Consider the following 17098-nt stretch of genomic DNA (forward strand, 5'->3'; position numbering starts at 1 on the left):
GGATTCCCTCCTCACGCCTGGTAAATCGGTCTTCATTTAAAACCCTCTCTCTTAGCCCTAAATGGAAATCAATTCTGCAAGTTTAGCAAATAGTTAATTACTCCACAAAGAGGATTGATCGGCCTTTGATCACCAGAAAGCTCTGTAGTGCTATTAGTCTCTTTCATCTGTGATTAAACCACAGAGAGAAAGAAACAAAAACTAAATTAGGCTTCTCCTGTTATCCTACAAATATTTAATGACGGGATAATCTTCTAGAGGTGTGTTCAGGGATGTACGTTCCGACAGGAACCAGCTGCTTCTCATCCTGAAACTAGCAATGTTGAAGAAAAATAGATTTTTAACACTTTCTAAGTCCTCATGCAGATGACAAGAACACTGTGGATCATTCAGAAATTGTATTCCTATGTAGCGTCCCTAAACTAAACATTTTGTGCAATAAGGGAGCCTATGCGGACTACCAGAATAGCAGTAACAAACCGAGAATGAGATCGTGCTCTGCCTAGTCTATAAAAACTGAAGATAAAAAAAATAATTTGCTATTTTTAAATTGCTGCAACTTCTATTTATCACCACTAAGGAGAAAATTCGAAAATGCTTAAAATAAGTTTTAAAGGTCCATGAAGGATAAATGTGTAACAGAGGAGGGACTGAAATAATACGACAAAAATCAGGCACTGACTTATCACTGTTGGGTCAGCACTGCCTACTTAAGTTTGAACAGCCTTACGTCTACGGCCCACTCCAAAAAATATTAAATTTTTTTGAAGATCTTTAAAAAAAAAAAAGACAAAATCTACAAGGATCTGATGTTCACAGTCCTCTTTACCAGTGTGAGGAAGGGAAATAAAAGTGAAGTCTCCTCTGATAGAATGTACTGATGTTGAACTAAAGACACGGATAAATGTTTCAGGAATATATATATTAGACGACAAAGTAAACCAAGTCATCAAGTGTTAGAACTATTACAATTCATTCAAATATTTAGGAAGTTGTATCTATTTAAAAAGTGAAGGAGACTTGGAATTACATGAATCTAATAACAGGTTGCGCCACCCTTGGCCATAACAACTGCAAGCAAATGTTTGTGAGGAGTCTTTACATTGTTCTGTGGAATTTTGACCCACTGTTCTTTGCATAATAGTTTTAATTTGGCTACATTGGACAGTTTTCGAGTATGAACTGCAAGTTTAAGGTCATGCCAATAGTCTTAGCAATGGCTTTGTAACACTTTTGCAGACTGGTAGATTACAATGACTTTGTTTCGCATGTGTATTTGAATCTCTTTAGAAGGTGGCATCATGTTCTGCTTTTTGAGTCCATCTAGCCGGCTTCACATTGCCAGACATCTTTTATTTAGGTGAAATTTAGAGTCAACAGGTCTGGCAGTAATCATATCTGGGTTTGGCTAGTGAAATTGAACCCAATAGTCAATTAAATTTGGTTAACTGGTTTATTTAGTAGCTAAGGGGGCAATTACTTTTTCACATAAGGCCAGGTAATTAAATTTTTCCTTCAATAATTGAAATCATCATTTGAAAATTGCATTTTGTCTTTACTTGGGCTATCTTTAATGATAAAAGTAGTCAATTATCAAGTGTGCCCAATATGCAAAAATAGAAGAAATTTTCACAGCACTATATATGAAAATAAAGACAAGCAGGGCTAAACTAAACAAAATGTTTGTATTAATGATCTTTTCCATGTCCTTTACTGGGGGAAGTTGTGAAGACCTTGGAGAATTTTAGCGATGGTGAAGTGGGAGTACGCTGAATGAGTGACCTAAGAAGAATGTAAATCAGACCCTATTGGGAGGTATAAAGTTTGAAGCTTTATTGCTCTGGATTTTGAAGAAATACAAGTATGGTAGAGCACAAGTGGCTTTGTGCCTTGCATAGATCAAGTCAATAATATCCCCGGTGACAGGTCACACAGCAGTCGCTGCTTGGTGTTCTCAAGTGCAGTTGACCAAAGCAGACCAAGGAAAAAGGCTTTCATGATAGAGCCAAATCTGCATATGTGATGAGCAGATGTCAGATAATCTTATAAACTGCAGCTCTTTCCTGCCAGCCCCATTGAGTGTTAAATCTAAACTGACGGGGACCAAACAAAGTAAAGAAACTTGTCAAACCGGAACCCCAAGAAAGGAGGCACCTCAGCATGCCTCTTCTCTCCTGCACAAAAACATCAAAGACTAAAAGGAATACTTCAGCATAAAAAACGTCAAACGCCTGTCTTGGAAATGTTTAATCCTCATGTTAAAGATGTCCCCAAAGGGGCTGAGATTCTGATTGCACATAATCTCTTTTGTGTCAATCACGTAACTATTGGCAAACCCGCTCTCAGTTAGCACTTGAGATTTTCTTTAACTACAGAATGTGAGATCATTCAGTATATGAAATAATAGTCTAACCCGTTCCTTCAATAAAGTCAATAGATCAACAGAGATGGGAGAGAACAGAATTCTATTGATTAGTGAATTATCAATAGGGATTGGCTGCAAAGTATTAAATAAACTGTTTAACGTGTTTTTATGTCCAAAAGTTGTTGAATATCAATGTAATAAAATATTAAGGGATAGTACACTTACTAGAAAGTCTAATATACCACTGATAACACATTGTAATATCATAATGACATATGCCAAGTTACAAAAGTCCGCTCTATTATATTGACAAACCTTACTACAAGGCCCCCTCCCTGCATGGGGGACCGAAATGCTGCGAACTTGCGTGCAAAACTAAAATTGAGCGGATTAGAGCACCAGCCATGTGGATGCAATTTGAACAAATCTCATCCGCATGATGTGAAACATTTCCTGCCTGAAATTTAGAGCATGCTGCAGATTTCACCCTTTTCAATGTAGATGGGGTGAAATCCGCTGTGAATCTGCAGCAAAATCGTCACAAAACAAATGCAGATTTTGCTGATTCGCTACGGACGATCTGTAACAAATCTGCTACGTGTGTGTGGGCAGGGCCGCCATCAGGGGGGTATTAGGGGTAGTGGTGTGAGGGGCCCGGCCAAACCTAATTGAAAGGGGGGCCCGGCAACTGCCTCGACATTCTTTTGGTAGGAAAAAACGGGCCCCTGCAATGGGGCCCGTTTTTTTCACCAAAAGAATGTCGTGAGCTGCTGCTGCTGCGGGCCCCCTCCCCTCGTCATGGGGGGCCGTCAAACCGTCCGCCCGCGCGCGCGCACCCGATCGCGCGCACAAGGAAACTCCCGCGCGTGCGCACTCGCGAGCGCGCATCCACGAACGCCCGCACTGGAGACCGCCCGCGCGCGCACCCGCGATCGAAGCGCGCGCACCCGCGACCGGCCGCGCGCGCACCCGCGAACGAAGCGCGCGCAGCCGCGGACACACATGGACAAAACTTACCTGGAGCCTGGCTGGAGGTGAAGGACTGGACGTCTGGACCGAAGACCTCCCCTGGGTGACATCGCCGGAAGAGGACTGGAGTGGGAGCAGCTCTTCTGACACAGTGAGTAAATTATCTCAAAGTGTTGTTTATGTATGGCCCTGTTCACACAGTATTTTGCAGGCAAAAAAAAATCTGCCTCAAAATTCCTTATAGAATTTTGAGGCAGATTTTGCCCTGCCCACACTATCTTGCCGCGTTTTTTTTTGCTGCGTTTTTTGCTCGCGGCGATTGAGGACAGCAGACAAAAAACGCAGCGAAAAATGCATTTTCTGCCTCCCATTGATTTAGATGGGAGGTCAGAGGCGGAACCGCGGCAAGAAAGGACGTGCTGCTTTTTCTTTTTTCCGCAACTGGCTCCCATTGATTTCAGATTAAATCAATGGGAGGCGGTTTTGGAAGTTGTTTGGTGCTGATTCTGACGCAGCGTCCGAGTCAATATCAAGGCCCAAAAACTGTGTGAACTGGGCCTTATTGTTAGGGCTTATTCAGACGAACGTGTAATACGTCCGTGCAACGCGCGTGATTTTCACGCGCCTCGCACGGACCTATGTTACTCTATGGTGCCGTGCGGACTGTCAGTGATTTTCACGCAGCGTGTGTCCGTGTGTCCGCTGCGTAAAACTCACGACATGTCCTATATTGGTGCATTGTTCGCGCATCACGCACCCATTGAAGTCAATGGGTGCGTGAAAATCACGCCCAGCGCTTCCGCAGCCGTATAAACTATGAATGAAATTAGAAAAGCACCACATGCTACAAACATACAAACAGAGTGTCATAATGATGGCGGCTGCGCGAAAATCACGCAACCGCGCATCATACGCTGCTGACACACGGAGCGGTTATGGACCTTTTGCATGCGCAAAACGCCACGTTTTTTGCGCGTGCAAAAAGCACACACTCGTGTAAATCCGGCCTTAGGGTAGGAACACACTAGGCATGAACATTGCGGATTTTATGCAACACATTTTATTGTGGAAAATCCGCAGCGTATCACAGTCGCAGCCGAGGGGGTCAGATATGAACAAATCTCATCCACACGCTGCAAAAATAATGGACCTGCAGTGTGGCTTTTGGCTTTTTAAGCCGCAGCGTGTCAATGTATTCTGTGGGATCGCTGCTCCTCTGTTGCGGAAATGCTGCGGTTCTGCCGCAAAAAATCACACATGAGAGAAAAAAAAAAAGGCACTTTTTTAAATTGATAAAGTTTAGACTTGCCCCGGCCGTAGTCCTGGTGACGCGATCCTCTATTCTTAGCGCAGCCCCGCCTCCTGTCATGACGTTTCATCCCATGTGACTGATGCAGCGGTCACATGGTCTACAGTGTCATCCCAGGAGGCGGGGCTACGTTCAGAAGAGAGAGATGCGTCACCAGGACTACGGCCCTGGCAAGTCTAAACTTTTTTTTCCCTGCAGGATTCCCGCAGCAGACACGCCTCCCGAAACCTGCGCCACTATTTGGTGCGGTTTTGCTGGCAGAATTCCCTGCGGCTCCCGGGGCGGATAAGCTGTCTAGTTTTACTCAGCATATCCGCCTAGTGTGTCCCTTATGATGTCGCTCCTGGAGCTGCTGCCGGTCTCTAAATAGGCAGTTGGTCCAGTAGAATTTGGAATTATTTTTTTTTGTGAACCAGCTTAAAAAAATACAAAACTTTTGTGTTAGGGCCTGTTCACATCACCGTTCGCTTCCGCTCCGGGGTTCCGTCTGAGGTTTCTGTCGGGTGAACCCCGCAACGGAAAGTGAAAGTGACAGCACAGCTTCCGTTTCAGTCACCATTGATCTCAATGGTGACGGAAACATCGCTAATGGTTTCCGTTCGTCACCATTCCGGCTGGTTTTCGGACGGAATTAATAGCGCAGTCGACTGCGCTAATGGTGATGGAAACGGAAGCTGTGCTGTCACTTTCACTTTCCGTTGCGGGGTTCACCCGACAGAAACCTCAGACGGAACCCCGGAGCGGAAGCGAACGGTGATGTGAACAGGCCCTAACACAAAAGTTTTGTATTTTTTTAAGCTGGTTCACAAAAAAAAAATAATTCCAAATTCTACTGAACCAACTGCCTATTTAGAGAGCGGCAGCAGCTCCAGGAGCGACATCATAAGGGACACACTAGGCGGATATGCTGAGTAAAACTCCACAGCTTATCCCGGGAGCCGCAGGGAATTCCGCCAGCAAAACCGCACCAAATAGTGGCGCAGGTTTCGGGAGGCGTGTCTGCTGCGGGAATCCTGCAGGGAAAAAAAAGTTTAGACTTGCCCCGGCCGTAGTCCTGGTGACGCATCTCTCTCTTCTGAACGTAGCCCCGCCTCCTGGGATGACGCTGTAGACCATGTGACCGCTGCAGCAGTCACATGGGATGAAACGTCATGACAGGAGGCCGAGCTGTGCTAAGAATAGAGGATCGCGTCACCAGGACTACGGCCGGAGCAAGTCTAAACTTTTTTATAAATTAAAAAAAGTGCCTTTTTTTTTCTTTCTCATTTGTGATTTTTGCGGCAGAACCGCAGCATTTCCGCAACAGAGGAGCAGCGATTCCACAGAATATACATTGACATGCGACTTAAAAAGCCAAAAAGCCACACTGCAGGTCCATTATTTTTGCAGCGTGTGGATGAGATTTGTTCATATCTCATCCACTCTGCTGCGACTAATACGCTGCGGCTTTTCCACAATAAAATGTGTTGCATAAAATCCGCAGTGTTCATGCCTAGTGTGTCCCTACCCTAAGGCCGGATTTACACAAGCGTGTGCTTTTTGCGCGCGCAAAAACGTGGCGTTTTGCGCTTGCAAAAGGTCCATAACAGCTCCGTGTGTCAGCAGCGTATGATGCGTGGCTGCGTGATTTTCGCGCAGCCGCCATCATTATGACACTCTGTTTGTATGTTTGTAGCACGTGGTGCTTTTCTGTTTTCATTCATAGTTTATACGGCTGCGGAAGTGCTGGGCGTGATTTTCACGCACCCATTGACTTCAATGGGTGCGTGATGCGCGAACAATGCACAAATATCGGACATGTCGTGAGTTTTACGCAGCGGACTCGCGCTGCGTGAAAATCACTGACAGTCTGAACGGCCCCATAGAGTAACATAGGTCCGTGCGAGGCGCGTGAAAATCACACACGTTTCACGGACGTATTACACGTTCGTCTGAATAAGCCCTAACAATAAGGCCCAGTTCACAGAGTTTTTGGGCCTTGATATTGACTCGGACACTGCGTCAGAATCAGCACCAAACAACTTCCAAAACCGCCTCCCATTGATTTAATCTGAAATCAATGGGAGCCAGTCGCGGAAAAAAGAAAAAGCAGCACGTCCTTTCTTGCCGCGGTTCTGCCTCTGACCTCCCATCGAAATCAATGGGAGGCAGAAAATGCATTTTTCGCTGCGTTTTCTGTCTGCTGTCCTCAATCGCCGCAGGCAAAAAACGCAGCAAGATAGTGTGGGCAGGTCAAAATCTGCCTCAAAATTCGGTGCGCGGTTCCAGGCGGTCGCCGGTGCGCATGCGCGGGAGTTTGCGGGTGCGCGTGATCGGTCGCACGGGCGGCGGTGTTTGACGGCCCCCATGCTACCCAGGGCCGCCATCAGGGGGGTATTAGGGGTACTGATGTGAGAGGCCCGGCCAAACCTAATTGAAAGGGGGGCCCGCAGCTCATGACATTCTTTTGGTGAAAAAAACGGGCCCCATTGCAGGGGCCTGTTTTTTTTTCTACCAAAGGCAAGTCGCGGCAGTTTGCCGGGCCCCCCTTTCAATTAGGTTTGGCCGGGCCTCTCACATCAGTACCCATAATACCCCCCCTGATGGCGGCCCTGGGTACCATGATATAGTACTGGACGGAGTACCGTTAACAGGCGGTGCCACGGTAGGGGGGCCCAGAAAATGTAGCTGTAGGGGGCCCTGAAATTCCTGATGGCGGCCCTGTGTGTGGGTACCCCAACTGTGCTTCCTCTTTGCCCCTGTATATATGTATTCAGAAGCAGAACGTTGGCATACCGCGTTGAATGCCGAGGATGGATAGCTCTTGATTGTGTCATAAATTATCTCCATTGTGTTGATTTCATATTAAAATCCGCTCTGTTTTGTTGAAAATGAAAATTGTTATGTTAGGTCAACTCGTCTACTGAAAGTTAGGCTGTGTATTAATCCCTATCTAAAATGTTCTCTTTACGAATGCATTCAGCAAGATACATGCACATTGCCTTTGGTATACTTTATAAGTAATAATCTAAATCAAGACATTCATTATATGTGTACAGTAGGCAAATAAGCTGTTTCAAGGTCCAGGGATGCCTCTCTGTGTGTTGAAATAAACAGTTCTGGATTGTGTTGTGCTACTTGAAACGCACTTGTGTCGAACTTGCGAGTACCTGGGGTCATGCAGCTTTCTTTACCTTCCTACTTTGCAATTTTTTTTTAACATAGTAAGGCAGTCATTGTCTTCTACAGTACAATGCATTCATCCGGAATGCAAGGTTGCAATGCACTTAGCCGAAATAAAATAAAAAATAACTTTAATAAAATTCACCTTTCTTAAGTAGAATATATACACTTCAAGGTCTAAGCAAGTAAAAAATTCATTAAAAATCTGAAGGAAAAAATAAAGCAATAAAAAAGACAACACATGGGAATAAAAGTCCAAAAGAAGGACAGTTTGGAGTTAAACGCTAGCCTACTCCCCACCTCCTGTCATCTAGACCATCCATTTAGAATTGATTGCAATTATGCACCCTATAATTTCCATAACATTTAGAACCTCGAGTTTTAGATAGATCTACACATATACTGTTCTTAAATCCATTGCAAGAAATAGAGCAGGGCCCAAGAGAAAAGAATTTATAGGACTGCAGTCAGTGTATTTGACAAGTCTCATGCTGTTGTTCCACTCTTCCCTTACAGAGAGAGCTCGGTTCCCCAAAAGGCGTGTTTTAAGGGCATATGATAATGCAATTAAGTAATTGTTATGCAGTCACATAAAACTGTGCATAGCCCATGGTGCAAATCTACTTGTCATTATAATATTTGAAGACCAGCTGCTAATGACTGTTGTTTCACATCAATCTAAATTAGGAATTAATTCCAGAAATAGATGTAGCTAGGTGTGGAGCATTTTATGGCACAGACATTTTTTGTTTTAAAAAAAACAAAATTAAAAAGTTAAAAAACGAAATTGTAAGACAACACAAAAGAGTGCATCTGAGCAGCTACCTTTTTTCACCATTGTCAACTACGCTACATTACTAGAATCCTGTGCGTCCCAGGGCACACTGATGTAGCAGAACAGAGTTTCTTAATGTAGCAATGCTGAATTAGTGAGTGTCCATAATTTCTCACAAAAACACTATGAGGGAATTAAAGGGGTTGTCCGAGATTAAATTACTTTGTGTTAATGCTTGTAATTTAAAAATGTAAATACATTTGTAATATACTTACATTTTCCAAAGTGGCCCCATTTCCAGATCCTGCCGTGGGGTACTTGACGGGTGACGTCACTCCCTGCACTGGCTCTGGCCGCTGTGTTGATCTTCAATTCTTTGCCGGGTATACGACACGCCACTTGTGACGTGCCATGTATCGGCTTGTTCTGCTGCACAGCCCGTAATGCGCATGCGCGGTCACTGCTGCTTTCACGTCCCTGCTAACCTCGAGATAACAGCAGGGGCCGCGCATGCGCATTACAACAGAACAGCCCATACATGGCACGTCACAAGTGACGTGTCGTATACCCGGAAAAATATTGAAGATCAACACTGTGGCCAGAGCAAGTGCAGAGAGTGACGTCACCCGTCAAGTACCCCACGGCAGGATCTGGAAACGGGGCCGCTTTGGAAAATGTAAGTATATTACAAATGGATTTACATTTATAAATTACAAGAATAAACACAAAGTCATTTAATCTCGGACAACCCCCTTAAGACCGCCGTTTCATACACTAAGGTACAGAAACCCTACAACATCCATTCTGTATCCAATACAACAATAAACAAAAGACAATGTATGAAAGTGGATCATATGTCAATATATCTTTATTACATATTCAACATCCTATCTGAAAAAAGACACTTTAGAAAACACCTCCTAAAAGCATAGATGGACGATGTAAGGTGTAGGATCCGGCATCCAACAATGTATTTGTTAGGGATCTGCCAGGTACTTCATCTAGCTATACTCCTGGGATTAATCAATCCACACCTGAGGCCAGACCTGTTCGACTGACACCATCTCCCACCAACCACGGTGGCAGGCTCAGGAGTGGGAGAGCCTATCGCGGCCTGGTCTCTCGGAGTTAGCTCCGCCCCCTGCCCTTTATTACCTGCCCTGTGCTCTCCCTCAGTGCTTGTAATTCTTTTGGATTCCTGGCCCCACTGCTGCTTGCTCCAGCCTGCTTCTGCCGTGCTTCTGCCTTGCTGCAGTTCTGCTTGACCTGCTTTGCTTGCCCTGGCTTGCTTCTGTCTCCGTGCCCGCTCGGGTGTACTCACTTCGTCCTGGTCCTGACTGTTCGTTCGCCGCCCCGTTTCCTCGTGGCGTTCCGTGGCTACTGCCCCTTCCCTTGCGTGTTCCCTGTTTGTCTTCCTGTGCACTTAGCCAGCGTAGGGACCGCCGCCCAGTTGTACCTCGTCGCCTAGGGCGGGTCGTTGCAAGTAGGCAGGGACAGGGCGGTGGGTAGATTAGGGCTCACTTTCCCTTCACCTCCTTCCTGCCATTACAGTATTAATAATCAGTATATAGACAAATATTTAGGGGACCATGTACAAATAGAAGCTCTTGAAAAATGATAACAGCAATATAAGTTCAAAACAATTTAATTTTTGGATACCACACTATTGGGCAAAACAATATTAAAAAGAGACACAGTGATTGACAATTAGCCACCCCACGCCATAATGGACTCTTGCACCACACTGCCCAGCACCAGAATGTGCATTAGGCACCAGTTTCGTCAGACTCCTGGCAAAGCTGGTGCCAAATGCGAGTTTGGGTGCCGGGCAGTGTGGTGCAGAAGTGTGGTGGGCAGTGTGGTGCAGGAGTCCATTATGTCATATGGTCGGTAATTGTCATTCACTGTGGCGCTCTTTAATATTATTTGGCCCAATAGTGTGGTATCCAAACATTGAATTGTTATTGAGCTTATCTTGTTGTTATATTGTTTCAAGAGCTTCTGTTTGTTCATGGTCCCCACTATATACTTGTCTATATACTGATTATTAATACATTGTTGGATTGCCCATCTATGCTTTTAATATGTGTTTTTAAAGTGTCTTTCTTCAGCTGTGATGTTTTATATGTAATATAGATAAATTGATATATGATCCACTTGGATACATTGTCTTTTGTTGTATTTGATACAGAAGGGATTTTGTAGGCTTTCTACAAGGTTTTTTGGTTGCCTTTTTTTTTTTATGTTTTTTTTTTTTTTAGATCATGTGGCCGATTATCCTTGGCAAGGTTTATAAATTAAAGAAGTTATGTGGGGACCGAAAAGTATTAGCAGTATGTGAGTACACACGCTACTGTACATTCAGGTCCCATCGCGCTGATTATGAGATTCTAATAGATTTTTATAGCGCTGTCGGGGGACCGGAAGTCTAGTTGCTCAGTCTTCCTTAACTACTGCTTGTACATAGAGTCCAGCGGGGCCGGTCACATGAAGAAGAGTCATGTTGTCATGAAGGAAGACTGAGCAACAAGACTTCTGGTCCCCTGCCAGCGCTATTTCAGGGACCGGAATGTATATTAGTGAATGTACTCACATATTGCAATGAGTACACTGCTAATACTTTTCGGTCCCCACATAACCCCTTTGATCTAAGGCACGTCAGCATGAAATCCACCAAATTTATTAGGTTACTCCTTTGGTGCATCTTTAGCTGTCTGTGCCCCCCAAAATTTACACCAATTCCTAATGGGAAATCTGTTGTTCTTTGGAAGGCCCGCCCCTCCTGCTAACCCCTTTCTACTTTTCTCGCCACTTTTAAAAAGTTTCACATTTGAGAGCAAATAAGATTTGCGCCAAAATTGGGGACTTTTTAATTCCCCAAAAGTGGCATAAAGCCGGTGATAACTTTCCTCCAATATATTTGAATTTCTATCATATTATATATCAACAATTAATTTTTGTGTTTAAAAGACAAAATCAGTTGGTCTACCGGACTTTGTGTCCTATCATCAGGCCTCCCACTTGACAAGAATTTTGGATTGGTTCAGACATACTGAGACTAAAGAATGGGTGTCCATGGAACAGGTCTTTATGGAAGTTCCGCTGCAGGCCTTGCCATGGTTGGGCAATCATGTCCCTCTGGCGGCAAGGACACATCCGACAATTGGGCCCACTCTGGCGATTGCGGCACGGATCTTACCTCGGAAAGAGATCTCTCCCTCTCCCTCCCCGATGTTCCCGGTTTTGGGCAATCCCGCATTTCCACCGGGGCGGGAAGGAGGTCCCTTCCAGCACTGGTTGAAGGCAGGTAAAGGACGTGCGGCCCATTTTTTACAGGATGAGGTGTGGATGAGTAGCACTCAGCTGGTGTCCATGTCAGATTAGGTCTCTTTCTCTTTTTGGCAGGTTACTCTATTGAGACACTTCCTCGTGTCCCTAGCTGACCCAGCGGCGTACTCGCGAGATAACTCCCCCTTTGAACTCTTATGCACGGACACGGGCACAATTCGTCATGCACTGTCTAGACTCTATGCCCTCCTGATCTTTCCCTCCACCCTGTCCACACCTTCATACTTGCCTAGTTGGGAGCGGGACTTAGGTCTAACATTTACCTCGGAGCATAAGGATCGCCTGTTCCACATGACACATAAATCATCTCTGGCTAGCAGATTTTAAGAAGCAGGGTATAAGATTTTGTCTCGTTGGTATAGGGTGCCTTCCAGATTGCATGTGATGTTACCGGCGGTTTCGCCGTTGTGTTGGAGATGTGGCGACCATGTGGGTACTCTCTTACACATTTTTTGGGACTGCCCCATGCTGACAGACTTTTGGTCTGAGGTATGGCGCATTTCCTCGGAATTTACGGATTTCCCCCTCCCGAGTCTCTTCCTGCTCCATCTGTGTGAGGTGCCTTTATCTGCTTACCGACGGTCAGTGGTGCGCCATCTAGTGAATGCAGCCCGGGCATGTGTTCCCGCGTTGTGGAGACAATCCTGTCCCCCGACTGTGGGCATGTGGTTTGGTAAAATTCAGGAGATCATGAGAATGGAGGACCTCATGGCATCAATGAAAGGATCCCATGCCGCCTTCCTCAAAACGTGGCGTTAATGGATTCGCCTTCAATCCTCAGAGGAATACAAGACCGTCATGGCTTCTTGAGCTTACCCAGTGGGTCCCATGGGTCAGGTCAGTTCTTTCTCCCATCTCTCTTTTTTCTACCTTATTCCCCCGCTCGTTGCTCTGCAACGCTTTACTGCTCTTCCTTGTGGGTATATATATATATATATATATATATATATATATATATATATATATATATATATATGCATGGCTGGGTTCAGGGTGCATACCAGAGCTTCTCTAATCTGAATGTTTTCAGCGTTTTGTGATATTTTTCTCTGTGATTATGGTGCCTATGTATTCCCAGTTGTTGGCCTGCGAGCCGATGTTGGTGCAGCTTTGCTTTACACCTTAACACAATGTTCTTATGAAAACGGAAAATAAAAGAATTTGAAAAAAAAAAGACAAAATCAATGTAAACACAAGGACAACATTTTAAATGTTTATAAAGGAAAGAAGACTTACCTTTACTAAAAGGGGTTTTCACATGAGGGACATTTATGACATACCACAGAACGGGGCCCCTAAACCCTGTTCTACCTCTTTTGTGTGTCGGCTGATTTCCGACCATGAGGGTGAAAACATAGAATTGAATGGTTGTTGTGGAAACAGCGTAGCTCGCATGCTACGCTGCTTCCGTAACTGCTATTCACTACTATGGTAGTTACGGAAACAGCGTAGCTCAGCAGGCTACGCTGTTTTCGTAACTCCCGACCATAAAGTCAGGAAGTGGCTGGGAGTCAGTGATAGCAGACAAAGCTAGAATGGGGTTTAGGGGACCCCGTTCTAGAGATAGGTGCGGGTCCCAGAGGTGAGACCCGCATCTATCTGACATTTATGACATAACCTGTGGATATGTCATAAATGTCCCTTGTGGGAAAAACCCTTTAAGGGCTTACACACATGACAAAACTGCGTGCATGAACCCTGGTGGGACATTGGGTACTTATTATTGACCTTAGGGACTACATGTGCCATCGAATTCAGCCTCCATGAGGCACCGTTATCTCAAATAGAAGCAATGCTTCTAGAAATAAATATGCCTATAGTACATGTCCAATCTATAAAATGTGAGGCACATAAAGACACAGTATGGTCCCATAGCAGTTTATGGGCGTTGTACAGGGATTCATAATATTGCCATGTGCATGAGGCCTAAATGTGATCAGAGTCCTGGAGAGTTCTACGCTATTCCTTTGTATTAGCACAGGCATATGTGTGAATGCAGTCATATAGCTGGATTGTCTGTTCAAAAAGACTGGTAAGAAGTCCATGATTGCAAATTTGTGCGTTGAGTGTTTATGAGTATTTATAGACAACTCTGGGACCGTCCTGCCCAGTGAAGCAACTGATGCATCAAGGTGGGGAATGAATGGAGAAGTGTCCGCCCATTGATTCCAATGGGAGTTATGAAAACAGCCAAACAAGCTATGCCTCTCCATTCGAGATAGGTGAGGGTCACAGAACTGGGACCGGCAACTACCAGACATTTATGGCATAGCCCGTGGATATGCCATCAATGTCTATTGTGGGAATAATCCTTTAATTTAAGGGGTTATCCAAAAGTGAACAACCTTTTTACATTGTGGTTTACGTGAACTTTATTTCTTGAACACAAATTCGTAAGTGTAGCAAATCAGTATGTCACCATTTTTTGTTATTGTGCACCAGAAGTTGTCTGTTATCCCGTGTTAAAATGCCGATCACCAAAATGTTTAATTTACACATATTCATCACCATCCAGTAATGTTTTACCAATAGCTGTTTGATCATTAAAAACTGTCTAACAAGACCTGCCTCTGATCAATACACATTCAGTCTGAATCTGTAATAGTGTCTTATCAAATTAGCAGCTACTGAAATCGCTCTATACAAAAATCAATCTCCTTCTGACCTTAAAACACGGACCTATTTCCACATAGACATTAATATACTTGCTGCATGCACACATGTTTTTACACACTCGTGGGAATGTGCGCACGCCAAAATAAACCGCAAACATATGCTACCACAAACTTATCAACGCAGGCAAAAAGCATAATAAATAAATGCCATAGAACAGCAGATGTCCATATGACACCCAGATCTTCTACAAGCTGCCACAACGTCTAATACTGCTGACAAATTGTAGACATGACAAGTCATAGAAGTTTTAAGTGCTGCAGACATGTGTATAGCAAAGGAACTGTTGTGTTTGCGGACTTGTTAAGAGACACTACAACTAGAGAGACTTTAGGCTGTTTCAAATCTGCCAAGGTACAACGCCAGATTTCACACAACATAAAACAAGCTTCGTATATACGGTAAAAGAAATCATGAAATTATTGCTGAGAGAAGCAATAGATGTGATCGGTATTAGACGTGTGTCTCTGGCACACAGGAGCCTCTTCAGCCCAGCCGTCTGTCCAGCAGACTGACGGATTTGGCTTACAACGGAGCCATACAGCTTCTTTGTATAGTGCGTACATTAAAGCTGCACTGCAGGAAATAAATACATTTTAATAAAAGTTAATTCTAAAAATGTCTTTAAGCAGAAAATGCATACATTTCATTAAAAAAAAGGCTACAAAAAGATTACAAAGCATGCCTATCCTTTCAGATAAACTAAGAGAGAGAAAAGGAGACACGGTGCCACATAGTGAAGGTAAACGAGAGATAAGAGAAGAGCACCTAAATTAATAGAAAGTGCTCACCTTGAATTGTAGATACTGGCAGGTATCACAAATGGGGAGAAATGTAGAAAGAAAGAAGCCTGATGAAGACGCCAGTCCGGCGTTGAAACGCGTAGCTTGTCGACCCCGCATACTCACATTAAATTATGAACTTTATTTAGTCTATTTGCCTTCCTTAGCAGCACCACTTTGGTCCATTTTTTCCCCCCCTTTTTTGTATATAACCTTTCAGGTAACTTTTCAGAATAAGCTATCATATGTGTGTAAATGAGGAATGACACTATTTCTGGCCATTATATGACATATTCTGCATTTTTGTTTTTAGCAGTTTCCGCTCTGCAGGCACTATCTCTTAATTCTCAGTTTTTTTCTGAGCAAGTGGGCGAAGCCTAACTGCTATCATGTCTTATATACATTGCACAAAGAAAAGAGGAGAATCCTGCTCTCCTATCTCTATCTATCACATATACAGATGTAGCAGCAGTAATGAGTAGTGTAGCTGTGAATCCAGAACTGGGGTGAAAAAAAACACTTACTAAGAAGCTGCAGGAGTATCTGTGTCTCTCTCTCTCTGCCTCTCTCTCACTCTGCTCCAGCTCCCTCCATAGACTTCTATGGGTAGCTGTAACCTGATCCTTTAGTGAGCTGATTGTCCATCTCTCCTATGGGAGGAGATGAAAAAAGCTGTAAATTTAGAGTGATTGAACAGTTAAGAGGAGATAGGAAAAGAGCCTGATAATTGGAGTAACAAGCATTTTTCTCACATAAGGTATAATACAAAGTTTTTTTATATTCGCTTGTACTGTTTTGGAAGAATTAAAGAAGTATTCTCGTACTAGGCATTTATGATAAATTGACAGGATATACAATATCTGACCCATCTGTGCGTACCTCTGCATTGAAGTTCATGTGGGTTAGGGAAAGAGCCAAACAAGTAGCACTCAGCTCGTTCCATAACTCCCACAGACTTAAATAGGGCTAAGTCAATTTTTGTAGGCTGTTGTTTCACACAGACTTTTGTTGTAAAATAGTTAATAGCAACTACTGACTTTCGACAACTTAATGTATTTCTGTGGACTGCAACTGTCACAAGGTGGTTGTATTTAAAGCTGTTGTGTAACAATAAGACCGTTTGACGTCACTAGTCCAACAAATGGATGAACGGTGCCTGGTCCTGAAACGGTTAAGCTTTGGTTATGGAAAAACAGATGTCTTATGTTTGAGTGTGTAACCAAGATCTTTTATTTTACTTAAAGGTCTTTTGAAATATTATTTATTTGGTTCAAAACTCAAAAATGTGACATTTAGAAATAGTCACAACATCCTTTCAGACAAGTAACCAGTCATTCAAATAGCAAATAAATAGTAATACAAATATCTATTAAGAAAGGTAAGAAGAAGTAATATAAATATGTAATTGTGTAGTCAAAGAAAATATAATATTATATAGTACAATATACATGACTTATATGTATCGTGGAAAGAACAGCAAATTATAAGAAAGTATCACCCACATCTGGCTTAGGCTTCATTCACATCTCCGTTGGGACTCCGTTCATGGGTTCCGTCAGACCTTTCCGACAGGGGAACCCATGAACGGAATCCAAACTGAAACAGAAACCAAAAGTTTCTGTTTGCATCACCATTGATTGAATGCTGAGGGATCAGATGCAAATGGTTTCTGATTGTCACCGTTGTTTAAGGGTTCCATCGTTTTGACAGTATCA

The 17098-nt window shown here is 43.7% G+C and overlaps 1 protein-coding gene across 7 annotated transcripts in view; it reads right to left on the reverse strand.

Annotated features, from left to right (window-relative positions):
• The window catches only part of ZFHX3 (zinc finger homeobox 3), a 718852-nt gene that overhangs the window by 252091 nt on the left and 449663 nt on the right, over positions 1–17098 (reverse strand). The window contains exon 7 of one of the 7 annotated variants that reach the window (XM_075838513.1): positions 15908–16033. The exons of the other annotated variants lie outside the window; for them this stretch is intronic. The gene's annotated coding sequence lies outside the window, so the exon portion shown is untranslated. The remainder of the gene's footprint in view (positions 1–15907; positions 16034–17098) is intronic. 7 annotated transcript variants of the gene reach the window in all.

This window comes from Rhinoderma darwinii, chromosome 9 (assembly GCF_050947455.1).
Source record: "Rhinoderma darwinii isolate aRhiDar2 chromosome 9, aRhiDar2.hap1, whole genome shotgun sequence".
NCBI lineage: Eukaryota > Metazoa > Chordata > Amphibia > Anura > Rhinodermatidae > Rhinoderma > Rhinoderma darwinii.